The following is an 11,255-nucleotide window of genomic DNA, read 5'->3' as shown; positions in this document are numbered from 1 at the left end:
TAGTGGCACTTTCCAAATCTCAGGGGCTGCAGCTACATTTGGGGGAATTCCAGGAGGAGCTATAATCCAAGTTCCTTTCTAAAGGTGTTGAAGGAAAATGGACTGAAGCAAGTCTGTTTTCTGCATCGATGAGTCATAATTGATTTTAAATTCAATTTGGTCTTTTTTAGGTCCAGCACACAGCACTGAAATGTCTAAGGTATCTGGTATGCCCATGTGCTGAGAACTGAAGATTCTGATGGACAGGTCCTCTTGCTGTGTTTGGTGTCAGCTGCCCAAATGTGTACCATGAACTACTTGATGCCACCAACACCATCACTGTTTTAATATCAACAAAAACTAAAGATAGGACCCTGCGTGTTTTCCATCGCAGAGGAAGGCTATGATTGCCCCCTTTTGCTGTGATATGCTCTCACTTTCTTTTCTTTCCATTTTCCCAGATATTTGACGTATAAAATAAATTCTGATTGCAGGGCTTTCAGGAGTTAACAAATGAAACAAATCTTGTTATCAAGATGTCCGTCTAATTGGAAATACATAAGGCCCTAGTTCTTAAACTCCAAGACTTAGGACCAGGAAATGTAATGTAAACTTACGATGTTTTTCTTACAAACTTCAAAGATGGACTCAGGCTTCTTTTTTCCTTATATTGTACTCCTCTTTGTATTTATATGCATACCAATAATGACTTCTTTAGTTCTATTCCATTTTCTTTTGAAAATTTGTTTCAAGAGGTTTATCATTTGGATTACTTGCCTTCCCAAATTTCGTAAGCATGTGTCATGTTTTCTAACAACTAAAGAATGTATACAGAGGTCCCATTATTCTGAAATCTTTTTCTCATTTTGCGTGTTTAGAAACCACTTCTGTTATTAACTTTACAGAAAAAAGGTAATAACATTTGGTGTTCTCATTCTTCCCTTTGTTGCATCTTCACAAGAAGCATAGAGTTTGAATGCATTCTAGAATATTCTAATTCACAGTTGAAAAGCACCTTCATGTATTTGCTATTTCTACTATTGGTTTTGGTCTGTTTTATGTTTTATTCACTATGTATTCTTTCTAGAGGGCGTCTTAGAGTGTTAACTGTATCCTAAGGAATTGCAATTGAGTTCAAGAAAATTTTAAATCAATTGTTTTGGCCATCGACAAGAATTTAACAGTAATTTCCCATTCCTCTCATGGATCACCTTAGACTCCTTCAGCTATAAATAGCAAAAGGATTACTTGTGCTAAGCCAGTCTTTATGCTAGTCTAAGCAACTCACATCTTTCCAATGGCACCTCATCTTCTTTCACTCTCTAGTGCCCTCACCAATAGTTTCAAAACAAGTCAAAATCCTAAAGAAGGAAAACCTTTGAGTTTTTATAGAAGCTATTTCCTTCATTTGAAACTATCCATCGAGACCTCACCTTTTTTCTTTCAACTTAAACCAGTACCTGTTCGCTATTTTAAAAGATATTGTCCTGGTTGTTAATTGGCTGTTTTACAGAAGGGCAATTTGTTCTCCCTTGTTTTCTTGGTTCATCTTTTCCCTTCTTAGACTAGTGTGAGGATAGTATCACCATCTCCCTTGCACCACCCCCATTCTGCAGAGAACTCATTTCCTGCACACCCATCCCCTTATTTGTTGCTTTCATCTTTCAATTTCTAACGTGCCTGACATTCTTGAACATTCCAGGTCCCCCAAACAATTCCTTGTCTTAGCACACGTTGTTGCCTCTAACAAGAATGTTTCCATTGTCCATCCTTCCCACAATGCAATCACCTGGGAACACCCTACTTAATTCCACTTCCTCTGGGATGCTTTATTGTCTCTTTCAAGTAGAATTCATTGGGTTACCTTTCCCTCCTAACTCTTCCCTTTGTAAAATGGTTTGAAGCCTACCACCTTGTATTATGATGCAACTGCTTTCCTGATTTTTCCCCCTTCAGTGGGTGAAGGGTAGTTGGGAAGACATGCATTGAAGGACCCAATACTGTACTCTTGTCTATGTCCACACTGTATTAGTCAGGGTTCTCCTGAGAAACAGAACCAGTAGGATATATATATAAAGAGATTTATTCTAAGGAATTGGTTCCCATAACTGTGGAGGCTTGTAAGTCCCAAATCTTCAGCATGGGCCAGCAGGCTGGAGACCAGAAAGAGCCAATGTTCCAGGTCCAGTCTGGAGGCATCTTGCTAGGAGGAGGTCAATCTTTTCCTATTTAGGTCTTCCAATGATTAGAGGAGATCTACCTACATTATGGAGGGCAATATGCTTTACTCAAAATCCACTGATTTAAATGTTAGTCTCATCCCAAAATACCCTCATAAGAAACATCCAAATGTTTGATCACAATATCTGGGTCCCATGGCCCAACCAAGCTGACACATAAAATTAACCATCACAAAGATTTTTTAAAAAGATTTTATTTATTTATTTGAGAGAGAGAGAGAAAGAGAGGGAGAGAGAGAATAGTGAAGGGGGGAATGGAGGAAGAGAGCCAAGCCTACTCCATGCTGAGCACAATTCCCAGGATCCTGAGATCACGACCTGAGCTGAACTCAAGACTCAGATGATTAACCAACCGACCTCCAAGGTGCCCCCCATCACACAGATTATTTGCCTTTGTGCATGCACACCCTTGACATCTCTCTGTGCCCTGATATCCTCTTCATACAAGGACACCAATCAGACTGGATTAAGATACACCCTAATGACCTTTTTAGCCCTAATGAATTCTTGAACAGTCCTAGATCCTAGTCACCGTGATCCTAAAATGGATAGAAACCATCTAACATACCGAACAATGGCTTCCACATGTTCAAATCATTAAAGAACATTGTAGGTAAGGGGACTTCAAAGTCACTCCAATTTCCTCGTTTTACGTAGAATTAAATTGGAACAGGAAAAACTTAAGAAGAGGTCACCTGAGGCTACCCAGCCTTCTTTACTTACCTTTCCTGACATGACTAAGACACATTATAAAATGTAGTAAACTTCATATTTATCATAAAATCCCCAGACTGTGCATTTAGTTTTCTGGGGAGGAAAAAAAAGGAAAAAGAGAGAAAATTATGTGTAAAATCAAATATAGTTAATGGTGGTCCTCTAGAGTCCAGAACCAAAGAATTTTCTTTTTTTGTTTTGTTTTTACAAATATTCATGAGTTCAACTATGACTGAGCTGATTAACAATTCTAAAACTTTATCAGCTCATTCTTTGTGGGAGGATATAAAAGAAGCTAAGGGCAGAAGCTTATAGAAAAGAAATGCAGAAGAGCAGAATGATGGGAGAAAGAACCAGAACAAGAGAAGAAAAATGGGAAGACCGAATAGGGTTTATTCACTATATGCCTTAGGCTGAATGAAAAGAGTTTATGACAATGATGTACTATGCTATACACATTCATAAAGTAATTAAACCATCAAAACCTTTTCTTTGAGCAGAAAAACAGCCACAGCTCATTCTTCAAGCAATCCCAACCTTTCTGCTGCCATTTATTATACCATTTACTATTTAATCCTAATTCAAATCAGTTGTTCCTGTTCAGGCAGGAGCTCCTACAAGGAGCTTTGAGGGGAAGAGAAATCATACGCAGGCACTTGCTTTGTGGGGTTTTGAGAAAAATGAATGACAGGAAACCCACAGCCAGGGGAAAATACCAATCACAGGAACTTGAAATGTAGGTTGTAAAGAGGTAGTGGGAGGGGTTAAAGAATTCTCCTCTCTGCTCCTACTTGGAAAAAGATTATCTTTAATAATAATTATTGCAGTAGTTAGCATTCACTAAGCCTTTAGTATATGTCAGGCACTGTGGGAAATTCCATGTGGCATCTCACTGAATCTTCACAGAACTCCTATGAAGATGCCACAGGGAAATTAAAACCCATGTCAGGGGGTTGGCAATGGGAAACAGTGTCTCTGAAAAGAAAAGAAAGAGAATAAGCTTGTTACAGCTGAAGCCATATAACCAGCTGATTTGAGAAAAAGAGCTCCATGAACATTATAAAGAAGAAAGGACATTCCATTCTCTACTAAGCAAACGATTCACAAACAATGAGGGTTGCAAGGCATCCTGCTATGGGTCTCTAGGAAGAGACATTTCATGAAAGTCTATTATCCATATTGAGGTGGCCACTCTCAGACTTGTCATGAAATGTCACACTGTCCTGCCAACCCCAATGCACCTGTTAAAAACATGGTATATATTAAGCTTATTTTTTTCTTATCCCTTTTTCATCACAGTTTCTACCTTACAAGAGATCCTCTTTCTTCTGTGTTATTAGATCAAGTTAGTTTCTGAAGTCTGGCTCATTAGTTTTTATGTCCTCAATTCTTTGGTGGGGAGTGGGTTGGAAAACATAGGTTCTATAGATCATTCAAGCTTGTTTTAGTTGTTAGACTGAGAGCAGCATTTCTCTTGCAACTTTCTGCATCAGAAGCAGGAACCCTTTACCCCTCTATCATATCATCTTATAGTATAATTACCACGTATATTAGTATTTACTAAGTTTCTTTCTCTAGGTGGTGTATCATCTTTGCTATGTTTCAAATGTCTAGGAAGTGGGGTTCAGAAAATCTTTTTTTCTCTCTAGTGGAAATATTTGTATTTAAACCCTTATACTATCTTTTAATCTCCTTTTTCTCTTACATAATCTTTTACTATCCGATTTGTCCCTAATATGCTTTGACTCCCATCTATTAACTATCAAATAGTCAATTATCTTATTTTACTTCCCCCTTCAATTAACTTCTACTTCTATTTTTCAGTTGCATTCATTCCACTTCTTCAGAACATGTAAGGTTTATTTGGCTTCTCTCCACTCCTGTTGCCATCTTATTTCAGTCATAATTGTACAGCTAAATGCATTAAGTGTTTGAAGTTTCTCTGGTTTATCTCTTGATAAAAAGAAACCCATCATATAGTGGAACCCTTGAGAAAGGTCGCTGTATTTCATATTCCCTAAGTTATTGTATATTAAAACTGCTCTTCTGTGCCCTCGATATTTAAAGTACAGCTTGCCTGGAAAGTACATTCTTGGCCCACGCTCTTTTTGTGTTTCTTGAGAATGCTGCTCTACAGTCCCCTGGCTCTACATTCAGTTCTTAAGAAGTCAAATGCCAGCCTAATTTTCTGACATTTGTAGTCTTTTTGTTGTTGTTGTTGTTGTTGTTCTTGTTGTTGTTTTTGGTTGTGTGTGTGTGTGTGTGTGTGTGCGATTTATTGCCTGAAGACTCTGGGGTTAAAAAAAAAGGTCCTTGAGAACTAACAGTTTTGCTAAGAAAAGTCAGTTTATTGCCAAGCCAATTTTCTCAAATGAACTCTTTCTAGATCCTATTTCCAAAAATGTTTTGTTGGAGTATAAACTATATTAGAACATATTAGTTATGATGCTTTATATTTGTTTGCTCACTTTTCTTCTTCAAGGACTCCAATTTCATGTATGTTGGAATATCTTTTCCTGGCTTCCCTCATAATCACTTTTTCTCTGGTCTCTTATGTTGCTCCTTTTATCTAATTTTCATTCTCATGGCTCTTTTCCTAGTTTTCCTCAATATGCCTTATGAAATTTTCCTTGGTAGGGCACCTGGGTGGTTCAGTGATTGAGCATCTGCCTTTGGCTCAGGTCAGGATCCCAGGGTCTGGGATCAAGTCCCACATCAGGCTCCTCACAGGGAGCCTGCTTCTCCCTCTGCCTATGTCTCTGCCTCTCTCTGTGTGAATAAATAAATAAAATCTTTAAAATAATAATAAAGTAAATAAATACATTTCTCTGGGAATCTATTTTCCTTTGAGCCTCGTATATTTCTTTTTTAAAAATATTTATTTATTTATTTATTTATTTATTTATTTATTTATTTATGATAGACATAGAGAGAGAGAGAGAGGGAGAGAGACACAGGAGGAGGGAGAAGCAGGCTCCACACCGGGAGCCCGATGTGGGACTCGATTCCAGGACTCCAGGATCATGCCCTGGGCCAAAGGCAGGCGCTAAACTGCTGAGCCACCCAGGGATCCCCAAGCCTCATATATTTCTGAGATTGTTTTCTTTTTTTCTTTTTTCAAGTTCTTCCCAACTGCTGCACTAAGCATACTCTGAAACAAAGGGAAATGTAGAAGAAGGTCATCAGAGTTCAAAGAAATAGAGGACTTCAAAAATTGCACTTAAAATATTTTATTTTCACAATTTTGTCGAAAATCTGACTTAAACACATTACAAAGACCTCTGCAAGGATTCATAAAGGCTTGTCAGTCTGAGAGTTTCCAAAGCCTAAGATTTACTAGCATCACAGTAATTCCACCTCTGGTGACAATTGGACACCAACCTTATACAAAGTGCTTTGCAAATATCATTGCCTCTGATAATTTTATCTAATACCTACAGAGCAGTTCTTTAGGATAAATAGTGCTTTTAACACCCATTTGATGAGGAGGAAAATCAGGGGACAAATGAAAAATTCTGTACTAGAATACAGTCCTCCACCTCTAGAGGGTCTGTGTGTCCTCCTTCAGCCACTCATCTTTGATGTTCTCTGAATTATACACCAAGTGCTCTCGCTATATGCGCTTGCACCTCATCAGTTGTTTCTGCCTACTTTGCTTCCAACTCTACTTCCTTTCCATCAATCTCTTCTTTAAACTCTTTTCTAGACATGTGTGTTGAGCTACCTCTTTGAAGTCTCTAATCCTAGTTCAGTTTCCTACCTACTCATCCTGTTGCAATTCCTTGAAATAAGAGACACATGGGGCTTTTCCTACCTGCATAGCCCTCATAGCCATAGTAAATGTCTCCAGCACACTAACCCCAGAGCTATAAGAAATCATGGACACAGTGTTGGCATTATCAACAGTTTGGCATATCCCCCTCTCCTGAGCCTCCTGGCTCACTGACTACCCCCTATCCGTGAATATAAAGGACAAAGAAGAGAGAGAGTGAGGCTCAGGGATGCCCATTAGGCTGTTATCTTGAATTAGCAGGCTAGTAGGTAACCATGGTATCCTTTTCTGAGAGGTAGAAGGTTGGGAGGAGGTAGCCGTTTGAGGTTTGGGAATCTTTGGTGAAGCAGCCTTCTCTTTAAAATGGAACCATCAAAAATGGAGCTAAAAGTTAAGATAGGTATCTCGCAAGAATGAACACACAGCAAGATTTAATTTCATGCCTATTGGATGAAAAAAATTAAGCGTTGTATTTTAATGCCTTTAATAATCCTAGCAACCTAATTTGTTTTCAACCTGGGAGAGTATGGAAAGAGTTTTAGTAATAGGACTTTTATTAATAGATTTATTTGTATATACAGATGTTTATTGGATTATTGTTTGTTTTGGTTTGTTTGTTTGCACTTCAAACTAGGACACAAGCTCCATAGGGAAATGAATCATGACTTCCTTGTTCACTGGTGTATCCCCCATACCAAGTACAATGTATTTGCACATATTGGGCACTGGTAAACTCATATTGGATGAGAGACTAAAACAATAGCTTTAGCTATCAAATGCTGTAATGAATATAAAATATTATCAAAAAATGGATTGGATTCTGGATTATTTTAATATTGATATCATTAAGCATTTTTATTACTGAAATTAACATTTAAATTAAAAAATTCATCCCCAGCAATAAAGTTATCATTCTTTGCTATGGCTCCCTTTCCGCTTACATACGAATGTGCTATGAGAGAGGCTGCTCTAAGTGCTTAGTGGCTACAGTAATTTTAAAAATTCCTGTTCATTGCACATGGCTTAGAAAGTATGGCAAGGTAACAGGACTGTAGATGTGAAGAACAATAAGACAGCAAATTGTTCTTGCTGAATCTCGATGGCGGCAGCATCTTTGGCTAACATATATTAAACCACCTCTACTCTGCTTGAGGATGTTATTCAAGAAAGAATGAGCTGCATTGAAAAGATGTCACAAATCCACAATATCTGCAGCACCATTATTGTGTTTCTATGGGAAGCACTCGTACCTGGAGGAAATGCAGCCCTTGTAGTACATTAACGCAACAGCTTATGAGTTCTCCCAGGTAACGTAGAAGCTATTGTCGGGTGCCATGTTCTCCCTTTCCAGAACTTCGAGAAATACCTCAAATATGCAAATATGTATTTTAGTTCTATTTTTAAAATTATAATAAATTCTATAGTTATAGTTTTAAGTTTATTTTTATTTTTTCAATTATAATAAATTCTATGTAAATAAACTGTGGCAGAACCTATGACTATGCTGCTGCTGTGGCAAAAGGGACTTTACAGATAGGAGTTAATTAAGGACCTTGAGATGGAAAGATTATTCTGGATTATCTGGGTGGGCTCAAAATGTAATCCCTGGATTCTCAGGAGACAGAGGCAAGAAGGTCAAGGGGAGGAAAAGGTGATGTGACAGCAAAAGCAGACACTGGAGTCACGCGACCACAAACCAGGGAAAGCTGGCAACTTCTAATGTCTGGAAGAGACAGGGAATGGATTCAGATTCTCCCCTGGATCCTTGAGAAAGACAAGCCCTGCTGACATCATGACTTTAGACTCATGAGAATCTTAATCACATTTCTGGCCTTCAAAAGGCATTGAGTCAAAGACCTAACTAATGACAGAAGTAGGACATGCTAATGGGGAGCAAAGGCATGGAGATGCAAGAATTGCCAGAAGCTTCTTATTTTGTGTCATCTTGGTCTGCTGTGGTTGTTGACCAGGCCTCTTCTCAATTTGCTGCTTCCCAGGGGCCTCCTGCTTAGTTAGTTCATCTATAGCAGGAGGACACTGAACCATACACAGGTCATGCTTCCAGGAGGTGGCAACCACTAGTCTTGGGGTAGGGGTCAGACAACTCCTCAGTTTTAGAACTAAACTGTGTGGTTACTTAGCCTGTGTGTCTGAGGAGCAGAACTTGGTCATCCTATAAAGTAGATCCATAGTCTTTTACTTATTATTTTCTTTATGTTTGCATTAAAATGTTTATTGGTCTCTTCTGATTAACAAAGTAATATCAGTTAAGGAAAATGTTTCGAATGCACAGATCAATGCACAGAAGAAAATAGATTTCCTACAGTCCCACCATCCAGGAATAACTATCTTTAACATTTTAATAAAAATCAATTAGTTCTTTTTATCAAGTTCATATTTTTTTTTCTTTAAAAAGTAACAAGTTTTTCTACTTGGGATGTAGCAAGCCGAAAAGATCCTCCTTTTAAGGAGTGTGACTCTAAGGACAGTAAGTTAATGTGTTCAGCTATTTACTGATAAAGTGGAAGGTGGATGGAGATGTGTCTTGTTGAGTTTATCAACATCACCAATGCTGCTGCAGACAACAGGGAGGGATACTAAGAAGCTTTCAGAATAAGTGGCCACAGTGGGGCTCTCTGGGTACTTCTTCCCATTTCTTTGCTGCTTCTGAGTTCATTACTGACCCTTGACTTCCAAACTCCTTAAGCTGCTGGATAAACCTCACATCCCACTTCTCCCTTCCATATCTATATCCTTGAAGCTAAGTAGGTCCCTTGCTTAATGCCAATATGAGCAGATATTGGTCATTTCATGCACTCTTAGGAATCCGGCAGGTCCTGCACAATACCCCTAAAATTCTATGACTACCATTGAATCTTGGATCCGAAACTTCCAAATCCTTACATTCTAGTTCCTCAGACTTGTTCCAGAAATCTGAACCAAACCAACTGATTTCACATTAGAAGTACAGTGTCTGCCCACACCCTTAGGAGTTCAAATTCTGATGGCCACCATCTCAAACCATATGCTAATGGCACCTCCCTCTTGCTGCTCCCATAATTGGTAGAAGCCTACATTTTGGAGAGCCATGCCACAGGTACCAGAGTTGAAAAGCCTGGCAAACCTAAGAAAACGAAAAGGAAAATTTTAGTCAAACTAATATTTTGGAGAGTTCCATGATGCCATATTCTCCATTTGCTTTTTTAAAATCTAAATTTCCCAACTGTTTTACATGATGTACAAAAAGTTTCAAATATCTCACGTTAATTTATTTGAAACTTCATTGCTTCATTGTTTTGAAGGGTGCAGTGATTATTGCAATGGCAAAACACAAGAATGTTCTCTTGTGCTTTGTAAATTAAGACTGAATCTCAGTAATCAAATTTTTAGGGCTTTGAATGCACATAGATATTTTCCTTGTTTCTTTACAAGTACTGTACCCTAATGTGTGATGTGTACGTTATAGACTGAACCACTTCTCTGCAGCAGTGATCTTTTTCTCCTGATCCTTTAACTTTTTCTTTATTTTTAAGTGGGGAATATATATCATGCCTGTCACGTATCTTGGGGAAAAAAAACCCTCAGTGTTAATCAGTGATGGGTACAGTCAGTACAGAGAGTCATGAGGACATGAAGAAACTCACAGGAGAGTGGGAGGAGGAGAAGAAAATATTATGATGCTCACTTCTTAGATTTGGCTTTGCTTTTGTACACAACCTGAGAATGAATTGTGACATGCAAGCTTTAGACGGCCAAGTCCTACATGGGAAAGAGGGATAGCCAGCACAATGATGAAAATGTGCTACAAATTCCAGGAACAATTTCAGTAACTGTTGCTTCTGCCTATTGGCTAAGCTCTTTCCCCTACATCTCTGCACTTCTAGCTCTTTCTGACCTGGCATAAACTTAAATGTTCCCCTTTGAGAAATATGTTCCCCAAACATTCAGTAAAAGGTACCAAATTCATTCATACCCCAATTGCCAAAAAGCCTATGACTCTGTTACCTTACATGGTCAAAACCAGCTGACAGATGTGATGAGGTTGAAGACTTTGAGTTGAGGAAACTTATTCTGGATTATCAGGTGGCCCAGTCTAACCATGTGAGTTCTGGAAAATTGCTAGAATTATGGCCCAGAGAGATGGCATATAATAAGGATATGACCCATCAGCACTGGCTTTAAGATAGAGGGAGAGAGCCATAACCCATGAAATTTGGCAGCCTCTGGAATTGGGAACAGCCTTGAGTTTACAGCTAAAGGGAAAGGAGGCCCTTGGCCCCATGATGATAAAGAACTGAGTTCTACCAACAACCTCAATGGCCAGGAAATAGATTCTCCTCCAGAACCTCCAGAACAGAATGAAGCATGCAGGGCCCTTGATTTTAGCCTGATGAGACCAATATCTAATTCCTTTTTATTTTATTTTATTTATTTATTCATGAGAGACACAGAGAGAAAGAGAGGGGCAGAAACACAGGCAGAGGGAGAAGCGGGCTCCATGTAGGGAGCCCAATGTGGGACTTGATCCCTGGTCTTCAGGATCAAGCCCT

Source organism: Canis aureus, chromosome 24 (genome assembly GCF_053574225.1).
Source record: "Canis aureus isolate CA01 chromosome 24, VMU_Caureus_v.1.0, whole genome shotgun sequence".
Lineage (NCBI taxonomy): Eukaryota > Metazoa > Chordata > Mammalia > Carnivora > Canidae > Canis > Canis aureus.
This window is presented reverse-complemented; position numbering follows the sequence as displayed.